This window comes from Panthera uncia, chromosome B1, assembly GCF_023721935.1.
Source record: "Panthera uncia isolate 11264 chromosome B1, Puncia_PCG_1.0, whole genome shotgun sequence".
In the NCBI taxonomy this organism is placed as follows: Eukaryota; Metazoa; Chordata; class Mammalia; order Carnivora; family Felidae; genus Panthera; species Panthera uncia.
In genome coordinates this window covers 177,261,709-177,283,803 of record NC_064811.1, presented here as the reverse complement: position 1 = coordinate 177,283,803, position 22,095 = coordinate 177,261,709, and the positions used below count along the sequence as shown (strand labels likewise).

The 22,095-nt window shown below is 35.4% G+C and overlaps 1 pseudogene; it reads left to right on the top strand.

Annotated features, from left to right (window-relative positions):
- Window positions 1-3,818: 3,818 nt before the first annotated feature.
- On the top strand, window positions 3,819-4,658 carry LOC125924015 (cyclin-dependent kinase 4-like; annotated as a pseudogene).
- Window positions 4,659-22,095: the final 17,437 nt, after the last annotated feature.

The window sequence follows — 22,095 nt, the reverse complement described above, 5'->3', positions numbered from 1 at the left end:
TTTTTAGGTGATGTTATTCATACTACGATATTTAAGATTAACTCATCCTTTCTGAGAGGAACTTGTGCTTATCAATGTATAAATATTTTGGTTCTGTTTAGAATTGGCTTATCTTCCTCAATGATGTAAATTGGATTACTAAACATAGGAATTAAGCAATCTTTCCACTTGTCCAAATTGGATTTTCTTTTTGTATTTCTGTGTGTTTCTGTGTGTTTCTGTGTGTGTGTGTGAGTGTGTGTGTGTGTGTGTGTGTGTGTGTGTTCCTTTCACCACTCGTTTGGTCATCCATTAGCTGACACAGACTCTGCCACCTAAATGTATTTATGAAGATTTTTAGATATTTTTGACTAAGACACTCTACCATTGTATTTAAAATGCAGCAATTATGCACGTGCTTATTTCTTGTGTATTTTCAGATCTAGATCATTCATTCAACAAATACTGAGTGACTCACCCAAGTATTGTATATTCAATCACATAGGTTCATTCATCACTGAAGAAAAAGATTTTATTTTAGGAGCTTCAGTTTCAGTGCAGAGCCTTCACCATTGTCTGGGTTATTAAACTTTTTTCTAACTTTATTCTTTATCAGTTTGTCACTGAACTTTTGGGAATAATTCATTTAGTTTTTTGAGTAGGAAATGGGCGGTATTCTCATAAACACCTTGTCTGCCCCCTTTGTTCTCCTCCTTGGTGCCTTCTGCACCCATGTTGCTCAGTCTTTAACAAAGCCAGGATAATACAGCAGATGGGGATTCTCTTTAATTATATTTCTGTCACAGTAATGGTTATCTTCTGCCTGGATCTGGAAGAACTGACAATGATTACACAGTTTCATGCTACAAATAAGAGCAGGTGCAGCTGTAAATAGTCCCTGATTAACAATTTCATTTAAATATTATAACAGATTTCTGTAGGGCAAATTACTCCCACTGGTAAGGAGGTGTACTTTTGTATATAATATAATTCACTAAATCCACAATTTAATTATGCTAGCAATAACAAAGCCCGTAGTGTGCTAAAAAAAATTCCAAATATATTAGCCCTTCAATCAAAATAACTACTGTAAAACAAATGAATTGTTATTAGAAATGTTCCTGATGGAGCAAAATTGTAAATTATCTCTCATCATCCTATTTCTGGGGTCATGTATTGGTTAGTGTTAACAAAATGGGAAACAAAAATAATAGTTTTAATCTTAGCATGTAGTTTGTATTTTTTCTATTCCACTCTTAATAATAAATACTAAAACCTCTAAATGAAGTACAGCATTTGTGAGTTTTTAAGAAATACCGCATTTAAGATATTTAATATCTGTTAGGAGTAGAACATGTTATTTTTTTTTAAAGTTCCAACTTTATAATTTGATTATAGATTGAAAATAAATGTGTGATTAAGTAAAATATGTTCATTTTAAATTGTACGATGTCTATTGTGCAGTTTCACAATTTCTGTTGAAAGCTACACTGTATGGAAGAAAAGATAGGGTTTAGTGTGCTATTCCCTTTCCAGTTGTCTTGTTTATATCTTGCGGGCTTTTTTTTTTTTACTACTGCTGCAAATTTAATTTTTCAAAGTTTTCATTCTTCCAAAAACATCTTTGCAGATATTTTTAATAAAATAAAACTAGTATAATTGGTAGCTAAAATAAGTTCTCATTTTTTTCTCTTACTGTCTCCATTTAAAAGTTGATCTTCAGAAAATTTATAACAATTTATATCAATTATCGTATCCAGTTGTTATTAAAGTCTTGGTTGAGAAGTAAGATCCAGTTTATAAGAAGTAGTTTAGTTACTTAGTCATTAAAAGAAATATGGGCTTATCTAATTACTCTTTTGGACCACCATGTTGAGGCTGAGAATGTATAAGGTAAATTAGTTTAATGGTAATACCCAAGGTTTGCTGCTATGAATTCAAGTACCTGGGTTTTGGGTGGTAGATTAGGTGAATGCCTTTTACTTTAATGAATGCTCTGCTAATTGTTTAATGAATATGTTTTGGAAGTATTGCTTTGTTAGCTTGTTCATTGTTTCAAAAAAGTTACGTCTGTCTCATCCATAATATTTAAAATAGAATTTCTATACATTATATAATTCATTTTAATTTGCATAATATATCAATACATGCAATAGATATCCATATTTAAATAAAACACAGGTATGAGTGATACCTAAAATATTTAATAACTCATACTGTATAGGGAGTGATTAATTAGAATAATGCCACAGCCCATCAGATTATGTCAGCTCTTAAAAATGGGTATGGCTTTACTGGAGCATCAGTAAATTACAATGCTATTCACTATAGATATGGATTACCCAAAATATCTTGTAAATCCAGATTTTCACATAATAGCATTCTGTCAATACCATAAACTATGGCACTAAAAAGGTTAAAAGTTGTTAATTTAGAAGAACTGTCTTTTCATTTTTAGATGTACTTTAAACATGCCTTAATAGTTCAAGCTCAACTTTCAACTGTGTCCAATTCTCAATAGTAATTAAAAATGTTTTTTATCCTTTTTACTGTATAATTGGAAATGTCCTCCCAAAACACCGCATAATTAGAAACTCTCATTTTATACATGTGCATTTATTATTTTAATTATTCTTGGTACAAATAACTGGATTTTAAAGGAAATATAAAACCAGCCCAGCATGAATATATTTGATTCAATTTTGTCCTCCAACAGTATCAATTTTATAATATTTAAATTTACATTCCATTAATATGTTTTCAAATAATTTCTAAAAGAAATGCGTCTTAAGGTACAGTCAAGATGCTGAAGACTTGCCCTACAGATCTCAAATTAATGGCTTTTAACAATTATAAATCATAATTTATTACACATGCCAATGCATAAACAAAGTTTGGATGTACAATTAGAAATTTAATTACATTGGAAATGTCACTGCATATTTAAACAGATGACCAGGCATTAGGGCCTGTGCAGATAACAGAATTCCCTCCTCCACACGTGTTTCACTGAAGGCTATGCTGTCTATCGAAATGACAAGGACTGGCTGCCAAAAGGGTATAAAGCATTATAGAAATTTTTATCTTTTAAAAAAAAAATAATGTTTCATTTAGTTTTGAGAGACAGAGACAGAGTATGAGTGGGGGACAGGCAGAGAGAGAGGGAGACACAGAATCCGAAGCAGGCTCCAGGCTCTGAGCTGTCAGCACAGAGCCCCATGCAGGACTTGAACTGGTGAACTGCGAGTTCTTGACCTGAGCTGAAGTCAGAGCCAAAGTTAGATGCTTAACCGACTGAGCTGCCCGGGGGCCCCTAGAAATTTTTATCTTTCTGAAGAGGGTATTTCTTTGCAATATATTCATACATGATATGGTTTCAAAGTATTTTCAAGGAAAAAGGGTAATCTGAACAAATTACAACCTGTCAATTACATTGTTTGCATTAAATCTAAAAAAAAATGTTTATTTTAATACCTGTTTATTTGTTGTGATGTTTTGTAGATATTTCTTTAACCCACCAGAAAAAACTTTGTCTTATAAGTAAGAAATGTAATTCAGTAAATGAAGTACTGAGTTATGAAAATAAAAGACACAAATGCAAATTTAGTAGCTTTAAAATCGGAGTTTGTGCGTGCCTCTTTGGCAGCTGGTCCCATGGTGAGGGTGGTGGTGAGGGGGCCGCTCTAGCCTGTAGACTGTGTCTGTGGCTGGGCACATATGTCCAGCCTCAGTGGACAGAGCTTGAGTGTATGGCACAGCAGGATCTGGCTCCAGTGCCCCGATAATGGGCTGTCCCCGGCAGCTCCCGGCCAGGAGTGAGGGTCTCTTCTGATCTGAGAATGGCTACTCCCCAGTATGAGCCAGTGGCTGAGATCGGTGTTGCTACCTATGGACACAAGGCCCATGGTCCCCACAGTGGCCACTTTGTGGTCCTCAAGAGTGTGAGAGTTCCTAATGGAAGAGGTGCTGGCGGGGGCCTTCCCATCAGCACAGTTCATGAGGTGGCCTTGCTGAGGCAGCTGGAAGCTTTTGAACATCCCAGTGTTGTCCACCTGATGGACCTTTGTGCCATGGCCCAAACTGCCTGAGAGACCAAAGTGACCCTGGTGTTTGAGTGTGTAGACCAAGACCAAAGGCCGTATCTGGACAAGGCACCCCCACCAGGCTTGCCAGTGGAGACTATCAAGGAAATGATGCGCCAGTTCTAAGAGGCCTAGATTTCCCTCATGCCAACTGTACCATTCACTGAGATCTGAAGCCAGAGAGCATTCTGGTGACAAATGGTGGGACAGTCAAGTTGGCTGACTTTGGCCCGGCCAGAATCTACAGCTATCAGATGGCAGTGATACCTGTGGTTGTTACCCTCTGGCGCCATTCTCCAGACGTTCTTTGCAGTCTACGCATGCAACACCCGTGGCCATGTGGAGCATTGGCTGTATCTTCGCAGAGGTGTTTCCTCGCAAGGCTCTCTCCTGTGGAAACTCTGAAGCTCACCAGTTAGGCAAGATCTTTGACCTGGTCGGGTGCCCCCCGAGTATGACTGGCCCCGAAATGTGTCTCTGACTGGAGGAGCCTTTTCCTCAGAGGGCCCAGCCCAGTGCAGTCAGTGGTACCTGAGATAGAGGAGTCTGGAGCACAGCTGCTGCTAGAGACGCTGACTTTGAACCCACACGAGTGAATCCCTGCCGCACCTTTACCTAAAACTGGCAGAAGGTAAACCCAGAGCAAGCAGTGAGTGGCTGCGGCTGTACCCAGAGAAGAAGTCCGTCACTTTTCTCTTCCTTCGAATGCTTGAGTGGAGAGCCCCCCAACTGTGATGGCCATCTTAGCCTTCGTCTCTGATGAAGCCTTCATCTCTGAGGCTGTGGAAACAACTCCTCCATCGTTTTACAGAGAATATTTTGCTGCCTTAATGACATTCCCCTCCCTCCTTTCGAAGCTTATCCTTCCCCTGCCCCCCATTTCTGTACATCAAGGAGTGTGCTCCTTGCTCTCCCCTTTACTATCTTGATATTGGGATCTTTTTTTATAAAGGAAAAAGAAAACAAACAAACAAATAAATAAATAAATAAATAGCTTTAAAATTGTTTGGGGCACCTGGGTGGCTGAGTCAGTTAAGCGTCAGACTTTGGCTCAGGTCATGATCTCACAGTTTGTGGGTTTCTGTCCCGTATTGGGCCCTGTGCTGACAGCTCAGAGCGTGGAGCCTCTTCAGATACTGTGTCTTCCTCTCTCTCTGCCCCTCCCCCACTTTTCAAAAACAAACATTAAAAAATTATTTAATAAGGTATTTGTGAATAAGGAAATTAGTGTGCTGATATTAATATAAAATGTTCTTAATTTTTATATGACTAATGAATTTTATTTGTATCACTTAAGAATTTTCAGGTTTCCATATAAATTCTGTGAAAAATGGAAACATTTTATAATTGAAAGTAATAATGCATTGAGTATAGAGTGGCAGAACCAAATTTCTTCATCATTTGTGAGAGAAAACCCTGATTTTGAAGTAGTTTTTAAGAAAATAATGTTTAAACAATATTTATATACTATAGTGAAAATACTGCTTAGTAGAAAAATAGTTATCCATTTTTCAAGGGATATTACTGAGAGAAAGAAGTCACTCATATATCTTTAACCATGACATTTATATATGGTTAACTTAATCCCTAACTATGAATGATGGCAACACTTTCTCAGGCATATCACCGTATTCATTCACTCCCTGTAATATATAACAGTTGAACATCTTCCATGGAGTAGATCCAATTCCAGGCACTGAGGATAATGAATAAAATAGACTGATTTCTCTCATGGAGTAACATTCTAGTAGGAGAGATAGACAGTAAACAAGCAATATAATGCTGGTTAATAGTGCTACAAAGAATTAATGTTAGGTTGGGAGAAAAGAGAGATACAGGACAGAAATGTTTTAAAATGGATAGAGAAGACTTCATAGATGTAGACCTATTTGGTTAAGATTTAAGAGTGAAGTATGAGAGGGGCACCTGCCTAGCTCAGTTGGTGGAGCATCCAACACTTGATCTTGGGGTTGTGAGTTTGAATTCCAAGTTGGGTGTAGAGTTACTAAATAAATAAATAAATAAATAAATAAATAAATAGAATTTTTTTGAAAAAAGTAACATATGAGCTATTTGAGGACAAAACTTTCCAGACAAAAGAACAAAACATTGCTCGATATGTTCAAGAAGCAGCAGGAGGAAATGGCTACAGAGAAGTTGGTGAGGAGAGGGATGGAATGAGAAGGTGAGGAGGTGGTCAGGGACTATTCAGGGAGAGGCTCTAAAACATAGATGACAAGGACATTGGATGTTATTTTTTATTTATTAAACAAATTTATTCGGTAAGAGGCTTTTAAGAAGAGACTGATAATCATCTCTTTGACCAGGGACACTTTGGATCAACTGGTTAAGTCCATGTAGTCAGTGGGTTGATTCATATACCAAAAGCATTTTTGTTGTTTAGTAAATTTAGTTGTAAATATCACGTTTACAATAAGGAGAAGGAAACTTCATTGCTATATAAAGTTAGGTTTTATTAAAGATGAACTTGTTGGAATTATGATTGACCACCACATATGAAATGGAGCATATTTTCATTTGCTATCTGTATATTTTCTGTGGTGAGATGTCTGTAAAGATCTTTGGCCTGTTTTTCAATCAGGTTATTTGTTTCCTTATTGTTGAGATTTAGGAGTTCTTTATATATTTTGGATAACCATCCTTTATCAGAAATATTTTGGAAATATTTACTCCTATTGACTGGTCTTCTTATTCTCTTGATAGTGTCTTTCACAGAGAATTGTTTATAATTTTAATGAAGTCCAGCCTATCAATTATTTGTTTCATGGATATCTTTGGTATTGTAGCTAAAAAGGTATCCTGTATTGAAGGTCATCTAAGCTTTTTTTTTTTTTTTTTTTAGTTTCACAGTTTTGTTTTTTACATTAAAGTTTATCATCCAGTAGGGTTACTTTTGTGAAGGGTACAAGGTGTGTGTCTAGATTAATTTATTTTTTCCATGTGCATGTACAGCCACTCCAGCACCATTTGTTTTCGAGACTATCTTTGCTCCATTGTATTGCCTTAGTTTCATTGTGAAATACCAGTTAACTGTATTTATGATACTATTCCTGGGCTCTCTATTCTGTTCCATTGATCTCCTTGCCTATTCTGTAGCGAGTACCACACTGTCTTTGTTATTACAGCTGTAAAATAAGTCTGGAAGTCAGGTAACATCAGTCTTCGATCTTTGTTCTTCTCTTTCAGTATTTGATTATTCTGGGACTTTTGCCTCTCCATGTAAACTTTAGAATCATTTTGTCAACATCCATCAAATAACTTGCTAGGATTTTGATTAGAATTGTATTGAATTTATAATCAAGCCGGGAAGAATTGACATCTTGTTTTTTTTTTTTTTTTTAATGTTTATTTGCTTCTGAGAGAGAGAGAGAAACAAAGAGTGGGGGAGGGGCAGAGAGAGAGGAAAACACAGAATCCAAAGCAGGCTCCAGGCTCTGAGCTGTCAGCACAGAGCCCAAAGTGGGGCTGGAACTCACGAACTGTGAGACCATGACCTGAGCGGAAGTCGGACACTTAATTGCCACCCAGGTGCCCCAACATCTTGATTTCATTGAGTCTTCCCGTCTGTGGATACGGAATAGTTCTCCATTTATTTAGTTTTTCTTTGATTTTATTCATCAGATTTTTAATACTTTTTCTCATTAGATCTTGTAAGTATTTTGTTAGATTTATACTTATGCATTTTATTTTTCATGATGCGAATGTAATGGCATTATGTTTTTAACTTCAAATTCCATTTGTTCATTATCAACATACTGGAAACAAATTGACTCTTGTATCTTAATTTTATATCCCTCAGCATCCCTGTAATCACTTATTAGTTCCAGGGGTTTTTTTGGTTGAACCTTTCAGATTTTCTATGTAGACAATCATGTTATCTGTGAACAAAGACAATTTTACATCTTCTTTCCCAGTGTACACATTTCATTTCCTGTTATTTATTGATTTTTAGCAAAGACTTCTAGTACAATGTTGGAAAGAACTGGTAAGGAGGAACATTCTAGCCTTGTTCCTGATCTTACTGAGAAAACTTCAAATTTCTCACCATTAAGTGTGATGATAGCTATAGGTTTTTTGTAGATATTCTTGGAGTTGAGGAAGTTCCCTCTAATCCTAGTTTACTGAGAGTTTTATAGATATATCTATATCTAGGTAGGTAGGTAGCAAGGAAGGAAGGAAGGAAGGAAAGAAAGAAAGAAAGGAAAGAAAGAAGAAAGAAAGAAGGAAAGAAAAAGAAAAGAATCTATTGGTAGCATCATGTGCTATTTCTTTGTTAGGCTGTTGGTGGATTACATTGTTTTTCAAATGTTCACTCAGCTTTGCATACCTGAGATAAGTTCCACTTGGTCATGGTGTACTATTTTTTTTTTTTATATATATATTGATAGATTTAATTTTCTAATATTTTGTTGAGGACTTTTGCATCTATGTTCTCAAGGGATATTGGTGTACAATTTCCTTATAATCCCTTTGCCTGATTTTGGTATTGGTGTAATACTGGCCTCATAAAAAGAGTTGGTATGTATTTCTTCTGCTTCTTTATTGTGAAAGAGACTGCAGAGAATCAGTATGTTGTGTGTTTTGTTTTGTTTTGTTTTTGTTTTTATAATGTTTGGTAGAATTCATGACCAAACGCTTCTGGGCCTAGAGGCTTTCTGTTTGGGAAGATTATTAATTGCTAACCCAAGTTCTTGATAGATGGAGACCTATTCAGATTGTCTATTTTTTCTTGTGTGAGTTTTGGTAAATTGTGTTTTTCAAGGAATTGGTTTATTTCATCTAGGTTATCAAATTTGTGGGCCTAGAGTTGTTCATGGTATTCCTTAATTATCCTTTTAAAGCCTATGTGATCTATGGTGATATCCCCTATCCCATTTCTTTTATTAATAAAGTTGTCTCTTCTCTACTTTTTATTGGTTGTCCTGTTGAACTTTTCAAAGAACTACTTTTTACCTTTTTTGATTTTCTCTTTGGATTTCCTATTTTCAGTTTCATTGATTTCACTCTTATGACTCCTTTTCTTCTGTTTGCTTTGGATTTTTATCTCCTTTTTTTAGTTTCCAGAGGTAGAAGTTTAGATTACTGATTTTAGATATGCTTTTTTTTTCTAATATATACATTCACTGCTATAAATTTCCATCTAAGAATACTTTTGCTGCATCCCATAAATTTTGATGTTTTCATTTACATTTAGTTCTAAACATTTTTAAATTCCTCTATTATGTCTTTTTGGTCTAAAGTATAATTCAAGTTCAGTGTGTCCTTACTGATTTTCTGTCTGGATAGTCTATCTGTTGTTGAAAGATATTCAAGTTCCTTGCTATTATTACATTATTGCCTATTTCTCCCTTCAGATCTGTTGTTACTTTCTTAAGTAGGTGCTCTGTTGTTGCATGCATATATATTAATGATTGTTATATCTTTTTGATGAATTGGCCCCTTTGTCTTATATAATGACCTTTTTTTTCTCTTGTTGTAGTCTTTACTTAAATTTTGTTTTGTCTGATGTAAGTATTGCTATTCTGCTTTCTTGTGGTTTCTTTTTGCATGAGATAACTTTTCCCATCACTTCACTTTGAGCCTGTGCATCCTCAAAGCTTAAGTGAGTCCGTTGTAGGCAGCATACAGTTAGGTCTTGATTTTTCAAGCTGTTTATCCACTCTGTGCCTTTTGATTGGAGAATTTAATCCACTTGTGTTTAAAGCAATTATTTATAGAGAAGTAGTAACTACTGCCATCTTATTACTTGTTTTCTTGCTCTTTTGTAGTTCCATTTTCCTTTCTCTTTTTACTATCTTTCCTTGTGAAGTCATGATTTGTTTTTTAGTTATGTACTTTAATTTCTTTATCTTTTGTGAATTGAGCATAAGCTTTTGCTTTGTGATTATCATGGGTTTACATAAAACATCTTAGAGATATAACAGTCTATTTTAAGCTGATAACTTAGATCACATACAAATATTCTACCTTTGTAGTCTCCCCCCATATGTTATGCTTTTGATGTTACAACTTATCTCTTTTTATACTGTGTATCCATTAACAAACTATTGAAGCTGTAGTTATTTTTAATACTTTTGTCATTTAACCTTTATACTACAGTTAGGATTAATACACTACAATATTAGAGACTACAGGAGTTGGCCTGGTGATGAATCAGGCCAGCACTGGGGTCCATGGTGAATTTGGGCACTCATTTCACTCTTCTCTCCAGTGGAGAATGTTTCTCTTCGTGCCGAGTGGCCCAGGGTTGAGGGAGGGACAATGGCAGTAACGTGAGTCTATGTTTCCTACTCTTTTCAGTGTACATTTTCTAATTTCTGTGCTTCACCTAGGAACTTTAATCACTTGCCTGTAACCTGTAGCTCTTGTAAGGGTATTTTTTTGGTGCATGGATAGTTGTTCAAATTAATGTTTCTGGGAGAGGATGGAAACCAGAAATTCCTATACTGCCATTTTGCTGATATCACGGTATACAATCTGTTCTTTTAAATTTGTTAAGATGTGTTTATGACCCAGGAATCATTCTTTGATAGTGTAGTAATAACATATGGAAGCTCTTTTTTGATGTTCTTGATTACATACATGGATGGATTAAAAAAAATTAACAACTACCTTATAATTCAAATGCATCATGAAATTTCTTTCAAGAATGTTCTTCAAATAACATATCTGGATAATCAACAAATATTTAGAGATAGTCTATGAAGTATAGAGTATAAACATAGTGTGGTAGATGCTTTGAAATCACACAACTTCTAATAACTTATACACTGAATAGTCTAATAGTTTCAGATTTTTTTTTTTTAAATTTTTTTTCAACATTTTTTATTTATTTTTGGGACAGAGAGAGACCGAGCATGAACGGGGGAGGGGCAGAGAGAGAGGGAGACACAGAATCGGAAACAGGCTCCAGGCTCCGAGCCATCAGCCCGGAGCCTGACGCGGGGCTCGAACTCACGGACCGCGAGATCGTGACCTGGCTGAAGTCGGACGCTTAACCGACTGCGCCACCCAGGCGCCCCTAATAGTTTCAGATTTTTAATAGGCAATGAAATAGCTTTCAAAATGAATTTATAAATAACTACTAAATAAATGTCAAATAAATCTCTTCAAAGGATTTAAGAAGATATAGAAAACTACTTAGAGCCTTTTAAAATTCCTACAGTATTTTCTATTCTTACTGGTATCCTTTTATTTCTAAAAGGAAAGAAGTCAAAGTAATTTCTGGATCTGTAGGTAAAATTTTCAATAAATATTCAAAAACTGGAAAATAGTTTCTGTTTCCATTGTAACTTTGTCTTCATATTTTAGAAATGCTGTCTTACGAGATTAAGACTGGCAAAAATGGTAACATAATCAATAATTCATTATATTAGTATATTTATATTGAAAAAAGGCATATTCTAGGACTAGGCTTGAGAAAAGGTCTCCAGTGTATATTTATAATTAGTAAAGTTAATACATTTATTTGGAGGAGTTTTTTTTTTTCCCTTTTGTTTCTGACTTCTTTTGAAATTATTCATATTATTATCCCTACTGTTATATACAAATATTTATCAGCAGTAATATGGCGTAGAAGTAAAAATGAATATTTTCACTGAGTGTTACGAATATAAAATACTCATGCTTAATTTATGAGTTTTCTTTTTCTACTTTCTTAATCATAGTCTTTCTAATCCTTGCCCTTATCTCCGCTGGACACTCTGAAGTGAAGTTTGTAATAGAAAGTCACACAATAAGTCCTCCTTGAGGAAATTTAATTGTGTTTGTGCTAACCTATAACTATGCCTTTCCAAAGAATTGCATGGCCATCAGGTAAGATAGGCAGCACTGAATGTATGAAACTTTTCAAACTTGGCCTTTTCTTTGCCTGGATAAAAATTTAAATCAAATGATGTCATCCCATTTATTAATAAAAGTGTTTTTACTTTAATGCCTGAGAAGGAACTCTTATTAAGTAAATTAGTTGCTCAGAGTTGAAGGCCAGTTAAGCAGTGCCAGAGCAGAGGAAGGCACAAGAGGTCACGCAAGACACCGGGTGTTGTACTGCTGTGGGCCTCTTCATACACTGGCACCTGCACGTTTTCAAATGTTTTCAGAGGCCGCTGAAGAAATTAGTTCTCTTAGGTGGCTGACCCAGTGCTTTACATCTCAGTCTGAAGGGCAGAGAACCTATGACGTGTATAAACCCAGGTGAGTTGAAGAAGAGGCTGGAGGGTGCTCCCTGGACGGCTGCTCTCCTTGGCACCTGCCAAGCGTAGAGGAAGCCTGAGCTCTAGGAACATGGCTTCTTTACATGCACGCTCACCAACCAGTTCTTTCTCTCCAGCCAGTCTCGTTATTGGCTCTACCCTGTGCACTGGCAAGATCACCTCAGTGCGGTAGATTAAGCGTATGTGCACACACTGTTCAGCCAGGTTGCTTGGGCTTGAATGGCAGCCTTGACTCTTACCAGCAGTGTAAATATGGGGAAGTTATTAAACCCCTTGTACCTCAGTTTGCTCTTTAAAATGAGGGGCAAGAATAGCATCTCTCACAGGAGTTATTTAATCAGTAAATGTGTCAAAATATGCAAGGAACTTAGAACAGGCCTTGGAAGATTCAGAGCACTGATTTTTTCATTGTGTTGTTGTGCTTATTACAGAATGTGTCCCAATTCAATTATATTAGTTGGATCATTTCCCTCAGGTATAAGCACTTTCAGTGGTTTACATCTGTTGGTATTTTGTTAGTCTCAATCTAACTGATCATTGCTATTCTCATTGGAGGTTCTTAGCACATTAAAAGACACATGGAAATACTTTAACTCTCTAATTACAGACAATTATTTACTTTTCTAGACAAATTGAAAGATACAGGTTTGAGAGACTAATGATGAACTTATATCTACTACTTACTAGTATGTAGTACAACAAAGATATAAAGTGCAGACTGTTTTGCTCTGATTATGGGGAGAATTGCAAATAATTTTTCATGGTACAATTTAATGTATTTAAATTACCAAACACAATGGATGCATTACAGCTACAACAGAAAAGTTCACATTTTCAGTATGTTTGGAAAGGCAGCCTCTCGAAGCCCTAATTCTAAAACCTGGAATATAAACTGTAGCAATTCTTAACGATGCATGAACACATTGTGATTACTTTTGCAACACTGCCAAAGGCAAAAGAGTTTGGTAACTTCTTGTTGGAGTGGATGAACCTATGGATGAATTTGACTTGTTTTGACAAACTGTTTTAGCTAACAAAGACATAAGCTTCGTTATTGCTTCCAGAATATCCTAGTAAACTCGTCTTTGTGTTTAGTGTGTAACAAGGGGAAGAATCTTTCCCCCTACCTGGGTCTTCTATTCTTTGATGGCTTGGTTTCTATGTGGATTAAAAAAGAATGCAATAATAATGAGACCACACGATGTTGGCATTTTCATTCACACTCCTCATATAAATCCTTCCACATTAGCCTTTTTGCTGTTCTGTGACAGAATAGTGCCTCCATATTTCCTCACAACTTCAGCCTAGGGTCATAGGCAGAATTTATTGCTTTTGGACAAAGGCTATGTCTTATAAGACATATAGATGAAAGAGTAGTCAAAACTTAGATTTTAAAATAAGTTATGAAGTTTAAAACAGAGCTAAGAGTGAATTCCAGCTTATAAATCTGGGTAGAAATTCAGGTTTTAAATTTTATCTGCAAAGGCAACAGCCCAATTTATCATGACTTTTTTTTTTTTTTTAAACCTCAGAGAGGAAAACAACCTGAGGTCGTCCTCGTCTTTTTTTTTTTTTTTTTTTTTAAGTCAAACCAAGTAGAGTCTAAAGTCAAGTGTGATTAGGCAGAAAACATTATATATTCAAGTGCTGGATATGTTCATAACAAAAATTTTTTTGCCTATGAGCATGAATTGAATTTATTTGAAAATGAATTCAGGCTGCTTAGTGGATCACAGTTCAAATTGTCCTTGAGGAAGTATATGTGAACTCTAGTTTTAGTACCGTTAAAAGAGCTGAGCTCACATATAAGAAAATATGTTCAACAATTATACGTTTATTATTTTTCATTATTATGTCTTTTTTATTTTTTATGATTTTCTCAATCAGCCCTTTGATTTCATGTTTTTCTCATTCTAAAATCACAAAATGGTCAAACATAATGAAAATCAACAAATGTTCAATGATAATGATAATTCAAGATACTGTGATTTTACTATCCTAGAATAATTGTAGATTTCTTTGTATGTTGGTTGTCTAAACTGCATATAAATGCACAGTATTCAATGCAGTATAAGAAAAAGTTATGTATTTTTGCCAATGTTCGATATTCCAAAAATAGAATAAGACTACTTTATTAATATCTTTTTTAAAATAGAAGTTGAGATATATTTCTCTGAAAGTTCATGGGATCTGGTAAAAAAGAGCTTTCGTGACAATGTAAAGTCGGTATTATGGTGGCTGTAATCTCCTACATTGTTTGTACTCAGTTTCTAACATGCCTAGCGATGGATCGCAAAATGATACTTTGAAAAGTATCTGTGGAAACACCTTAGGATGCAATTTGTCCGTGTACATCTCTAGTGTCCAAAAGATTTTTCTGACTTTGTGTACTAGACTTATTCATGAATTATACATGCCAGATGGACCCTGTGAGGTTACGTACGGAACTGATGTACTTTCCAAACATTTTGGATTACTCTTCATTCTACTTCCATTCAGAAAAATAATTCTTAGAGCCTTTCAAGTTTTCATTTGCATCATGCCTGCTTTCAGGAAAATTGAGCATTAAAGATAGTAATGTAATATCGATCGATCGATCGATCGATCTATCTATCTATCATCTGTCTTTGTAGAGTTCATTCTTATAGAATATCTCAGTACTTGCTTAGACGGAAATTCAAATAGTATTTTTTAATAAGGTTGAAATAGTAGTACTCCAACCCTCCAAATCTTCAGATACAAGCGGAGTGATCCCAGATACTATTTCTCTCAAAAAGATAAAAGAATGAATAAATGTACCCTAGTTTTGTTATCTTTTTTTTACTTAGAAAATTATGCTTCAGTTTTTCTTTGCAAATTTTAGAAGCAAAAGATATGACCTGATCTCTCTACAAAGGTATTGACAAAATGAGTTTTGCTCTCCTTCTCAATTCCAAACTCTGATAAATATGTTTTTGTTTATGTACAGAAAAATCCAAGCAAAGCAGTTGGGCATTTATCTGTGTGCTGATAGGATATAATTGACATGTTATTTCTGATGTGCTTTTACAGCCTACAACCTGCTGTTTGTTAAGCAGATAAAAGATTGTTAGGTTAAAAGAACACTAACAATTTTCTGATTCACTGCAACTGGTCACCAATTATAATAATCTCTCTCTATATATGTATATGTGTTTATTTACAAGGCATCTGTCTAAGGCTCTATATGTGAGTTCTGCTCTCCCGTAAGCCCCTGACTGTAACTGATTAAAACAGCAGTGTGGACATTACCAACAACAGAGAGGGCATTTATTATTTCACATGTTGCCAGTATTTCTTTTGTGATTTACAAACATTTCAGTAATGGGATCCTTTATGGGATTTGGATATAATGAAATTATTTGTTAGGACATTTGGAAGGCAGGTGGATGCTTGGCAGAAACATTAGAAGCCATGTGATTATTATTTATTTAAACAATGTTTAAGTGTATTTGACATGTTAGTTTCAGGCATACAACATCATGATTTAACAATTATATACATTATGGAATGCTCACCATGATCAGTATTTTATAATATTAACGAGTATATTTTCAATGCTGTACTTTTCATCCCCTTGATTTATTTTATAATTGGAATTGTGTACCTCTTAATCCTCTTTACCCATTTTGCCCATTCTCCATCACCTTCTCCTTTGGCAACCACCAGTTTGTTTTCTATATTTGAATCTGTTTCTCTCTTTGTTGTGGTGGTGGTTTACATTTGTTTTGTTTTGTTTTTTTTTTTAATTCCACATGTAAGTGAAATTATATGGTATTTGTCTTTGTCTGGCTTATTTCACTTAGGATAACATCCTCTAAAAAGAAAAAATAATAATAATAATAATACCCTGTAGATCCATTCATGTTGCAAATTGCAAGATTTCATTTTTAGGGGTGAGTAATATTCCACTGTATATGTATACCACATCTTCCTTATCCATTTGTCTATCAAAAACACTATTTCAAAAAAGATATATTCACTCCTATGGTTATTGTAGTGTTATTTACAATTGCCGAGATATGGAAGCCCCATGGTTATTTTAGACATACAGAGAGAATGTCTAAAAATTGAGAGGGAACACGCAGTATCAGTTTCTTATCTATGCCTATGTCATAGGGCCTAATGTTGCAAATGTCACACACCGCCCCAGGAGGTGAGGCTGCTATTTAGGTCTTTCTCTCAAAGCTCTTTCTTTAGGATTATTTGCTTTTCTGAAGCTTAAATTCAGTAAAAATCAAAGTGGAAAACCTACCTCTGTCAATGTGCATAATCTATATAATATTAATTATTGAATTTTTAAAATTTAGTTTCAGGCTTACCATAAGACTTTCAGCATCTTTTAGTGGCAGCTGGTGAAGATTTGTACATAGACTGAAACAATGGAAGAAGGAAATACATACCTTTCTTTTCCTTGGTAGGTTATATTAAATATTATAAAGATGATTAATGGGATATGGAAATTTCCAGATAAACATAGTTTGAATAAAACCACACGGAAAGCAGTGTTTCTTCAAAAATAGTGATACAAATAGCTTTGATATTTATAGCACACTTATTGTATGGGAGATTCAGTGCTAAGAGCTTTACCTGTCATATCTCCTTTATTTCCTTCCTAAACATGTAAATGGCTTTTTACAGATAACTTGACCAGAATTGCATGATGACAGAGTTGGGTTGCCAAACTAGGCAGAGAGCCCACTCCCCTCACCACAATTCATGAATAGAATTTTAGAAAAATGCAAGATATTTAGCGGCAGATGCTATTTACTTTTTTTCGAACATGCTTCTTCTCAGAGAATATCATTCATTGTATTTTATGTTCATAGAATCCAAAGTATTGATGCAAGTGATATCAATAGGTGATAAAAGATTCTTAAAGTCATCAATGTAATGAGATTAAGGTAAACCATATACTAACTGAGACACATGAAAGAACGCAATGTATCAAAATAAATCCTTTAAATAATTTAACACTGCTTGTTGGTCTCATCCTGGTTTTAATGAGAAGAATCTGAGTTGATACATCAGTCCCTTTAAAGGGATGCTGACAATATGGATGTTACATTTGTTTCTCTGTTCAAATCTTGATTCCCTAGTTGAATCCCCATATTTTTATTAAATTTTTTCACTTATTTATTTAAGTAATCTCTGCACCCAACATGGAACTCGAACTCAAGACCCCAGCCAAGATCAAGAGCTGAATGCTCTCCTGACTGAGCCTGCTAGGCACCCCGATCTCCATACCTTTATTTCTATGCCTATATATTCTGTTAAAGAGCAATTAGATCCATGCAGTTTAATTAAACAAATACTATAATTTCTTTCATTTTTAAGACACTCTTCTAAGCTTAATGATAATTGTGGAGTAAAATGTGTCCCCTGTATTCAAAAGATAATCTATAGACTAAGAGAAAATTCTTGTAAACTGCGTATCTGATAAAGCAGTAGTATCTAGAATATTTTGAGAGTTTAAAGAACACTCAAACTCAACAATTAAAAAACCAAACAGTTCAACTAGGAAACTCAAAAGACATGAGACATTTCACCAAACAATTACACAACTGGCAAATAAGGATATGAAGAGATGTTCAACTTGTAAGCCATGAGGATAATGCAAATGGTAACCCCAATGAGATATTACTACACACCTATTAGAATGGCCGAAATAATTGCCATACATTAATAATGCTGTTGAGGATGTAGGAACACTGTGCCACTCATACATTGTTTGTGAGCATGTATAATGTTTCAGCCCCTCCAGAAAGAAGTTAGTAGTTTCTTTAAAAAAAAAAAAAATGAACATGTAAATATTATGTGACACACCAGTTGCAATTCTGGCCATTTTCACAGAAAAAAATGAAGACTTATGTCCACACAAAATCTGTACACGAATGTGTATAGCAGCTTTATCTGTAGTTGCCCAAACTGGAAGCCACCTAGATGTTCATTAAGAAATGAATGGTAAGGGGCACCTGGGTGGCTCAGTCGGTTGAGCCTCCGACTTCGGCTCAGGTCATGATCTCACAGTTTGTGGGTTCGAGCCCTGCGTCGGGCTCTGTGCTGACCTCTTGCTCAGAGCCTGGAGCCTGTTCAGATCCTGTGTCTCCTTCTGTCTCTGCCCCTCCCCTACTCACGCTTTGCCTCACTCTGTTTCTCAAAAATAAATAAATGTAAAAAAAATTTTTTTTTAAAAAGAAGTGAATGGTTGAAAAACTTGTGCTACATTCAGCAGTCCAAGGAACAAAGTATTGTTACATGAAGTGCTTCGAATGAATCTCCACAAAAATTATGCTGAGTGAAAAAAGACAATCGCAGAAAGTTACGTACTGTTTGATTCCAAGTATATAACATTCTTGAAGTGACAAAATTATAGAAACAAAGGACAGATCACTAGTTGCCTAGGGTTCAGATGAAAGTGGAAAGTGAATGAATGTGAGTGTTAAAAAAGCAAGCAGGATTCTTGTGATGGAAATGTTCTGTATCATGACCGTATTGTCAATCTCCTCTTTGTTGTATTATAGTTTTGCAAGATGCTTCCATAGGGGGACTCTGGCTAAAGGTAAAAGGTATCTTTCGGTATTATTTCTTACAACTGCAAATGAATCTCCAATGATCTCAAAATAAAAAGTTTAATTAAAAGAGCAAAAATGTGATATGCACCTTTAAAATTTACTTTCTAACCTAGGTCCAGGTATCTGTAACACCTTTGAAAATAATCTGTATTGAAAATGACTCTTGACAAACACAGTCAATTATTTCCCACTCAACTTAGGCAAGAAAAATATTTTCAGTCTATGAAATAATTATGAGAACAGAAATCCATAGCTATGTGTCCATTTTAATGAAGCAACTTTATATTTTGTGTTGAATATATGATCAACTGCAACTGGTAGCTACATAGCAAAATCCTTAGATTATCACTCAAAATCTAGTAAAGATTACCTAAAAGAGCTAAGAAATTACTGGCCACCAATGAGAGTAACTTACTGTTTATTTCTCAGATACATTACATTGTCATTTCCCAGGTAGTCTACAGTAGCTATTAATTTGCTTTCAAAATAAAGTCAGATTCTTCATCCATATTTTATAATACTTCCAAAATTGGTCTGGGTAAAAAAGGAAGTCACGGGAGCCTGGGTGACTCGGCTGAGCATCTGACTCTTGGTTTTGGCTCAAGTCACGATCCTAGGATTGTGGGGTTGAGCCCTGCGTCAGGCTCCGTATTGAGCTTAGAGGCTGATTAAGATTTTCTCTCTCTCTGCCCCTCTCCCCTGCTCATGCTCTCTCTCTCTCTCCCACTACACACTGACACTTTTCTCAAATATTTAAATATTTTACCATGGCAAACCCTGTAAATAGGTTGTACTGTTATTGTTACCATTATCCTCACCTTCACCACTTTGCAGATAGGTCAAATGAGGCCTAGAGAGCAGCCCGAATGAGGTTGTCCAAGGTAAACATCAGTCATAAATAGTAGTACTGGGATTCTTACTGAGGTTTGGCTCCTGAACGCTCCATGTAGTGCATATCCATTTTTTTTTTCCTATGTGTAAGTCAGTACGCAGTGTCCGATCAGTACTTTAAAAATTTTTTTTAATATTTTTATTTATTTTTGAGACAGAGAGAGACAGAGCATGAGCAGGGGAGGGGCAGAGAGAGAGGGAGACACAGAATCCAAAGCAGGCTCCAGACTCTGAGCTGTCAGCACAGAGACCGACGAGGGGTTCGAACTCACGGAGTGTGAGATCATAACCTGAGCTGAAGGCGGACGCTTAACTGACTGAGCCACGCAGGAGCCCCCATCAGTACTTTTTAGGGATTTGCTTACTTCAGAATGAATATAATTGCCTACTTGCATTTTAGTAGATTTTTATGCTATATGCCAAAGTTACTAAGATTAAACTTCAGTGACTCTCATAACATTATTGGAAATTTTGCAAATATAATAAGGTTTATTGTGCATTAGCCTAAATGGTCACACTGTCAGAATTCAATTGAGCATAGCAATGGAAGCTTATAGTCCAATGTACTGTGTACAAAACAAACAAACAAAAATCTAGGCTTGAACAAGTGAAATACTCAGTTTTCACAGGTAATAGAATTTTAATAGCAGTGTCAGGAATCAGATTCTCTGAAAACACAATTTTTTGAGGTGACAGAGGTTTTTCAGGTAAACTGAGATTTTTATTTTGTTGACTGTGAATAGAAATTTCCTAGCATACTTTGCGAATGGCATTGTATACAAAGCTGGTTTGCTTTGGGTCTTGTTTTCCCAGGGAGGCAGTGACAAAGTGATGCTACTCAGAGGCAATGTCGTGTCTGCAAATGGAAACAGAAGAATCCCAGTGATGTTTACATGTGAAAATAATGCCAAAAAAAGGCATATGTTAGCTCAATACTCACAGATTAAGGGACTTCTTTTTTTTGATAATAGTAGGTATAAAGTGCCATTGAATAATTTTGCGAACTTATGTGTGTTGGTAAAGATAGGCTAGGCTGTGCTGCAGTAACAGAAAAACTCAAAAATACCAGGGTTAAACACCACCAAGGTTTAATTTATACTCATATAAAGTCTATGAATTTGGGTATTTCTGTCATGCATTTTGTAACTGTAACATCTGGCACGCATGGCTTCCATGTTTGTCACTGGGTGGGACAGATTGGTGAGAAGACAGATTGGGTCATAACTGCCTTGAACCAGCAGTGAAACATCTCACTTTCCTTTGGCCAGAGCTAATCACATGACCTCAAACTAACTATAAAAAAGACTGAAAAGTAGCAGATGTTGAATAATTACTGACTGTCTCTACCACGTGGGTTAGAAGGATATTTTAAAATATTAGTTTTAGGGGCCCCTGAATGGCTCAGTCAGTTAACCATCTGACCCCTGATTTCAGCTCAGGTCATGATCTCATAGTTGTGGGATGGACCCCCACATCAGGCTCAGTTGCTGAGCATGGGGCCTGCTTAGGATTCCCCCTCTCCCTCTCTCTTTGACCCTCCCCCACCTTTCTCTAAATAAATAAATAAACTTAAAAAATAAAATCTTTAAAATACTAAGTTTAGATTAAAGACAAAGTAGGTTTTGTTTTCTAATTGTCTATTTGCTGTCAATAAACTGTTGTTCTTCTGTAGTTTGTAATAATTAATAATTGATTGTATCTGAAGTCACTTGAAAGTGTCTTCATATACCTGATCCATATTCAAATATTTTTCTCTGTGGTACATAATGCAGATATTTTCCAATTAACAAAGAAAGTAAGGCCCAATTTAATAAGCGATTGGTTATGCTAGACAGTAAACACCCAAACTTAATTTACATTTGTCTACTTCTACCCCAGACACTTTATAAGCAGGAAATCTATCCATGTAATCACTGTAAGTGTGTTGTTTTCTTTTTTCCTAAGGGTAATAAATATACCATAAAATTTCAATAAATTTTACATACTTCCCCATTAATTTTAGTATTAAGTATTCTTATAGCCAATAAATTTGTGACAGAGAAAATGACATCAAATTTTGGACTTTTAGGAAGTCAAAATAGTTGTTTCTTATGAGGTAAACATTTCACCAGAGCCTTCACATGCTTATGGGGCTAAATTCTTACTCTCAGAATTCATGGAACAAGTTGTGTTTCTACATATATATAATTAACTCCTTATCCCCACAGCTCCAGTCACTCAAATAAAAAGATATAATTGAGTAGGAAATACCTAATGGATTGTAAGATCACCATTGTCTTCACATGTATTATTTTAAATATCATTATTATGTGTGCA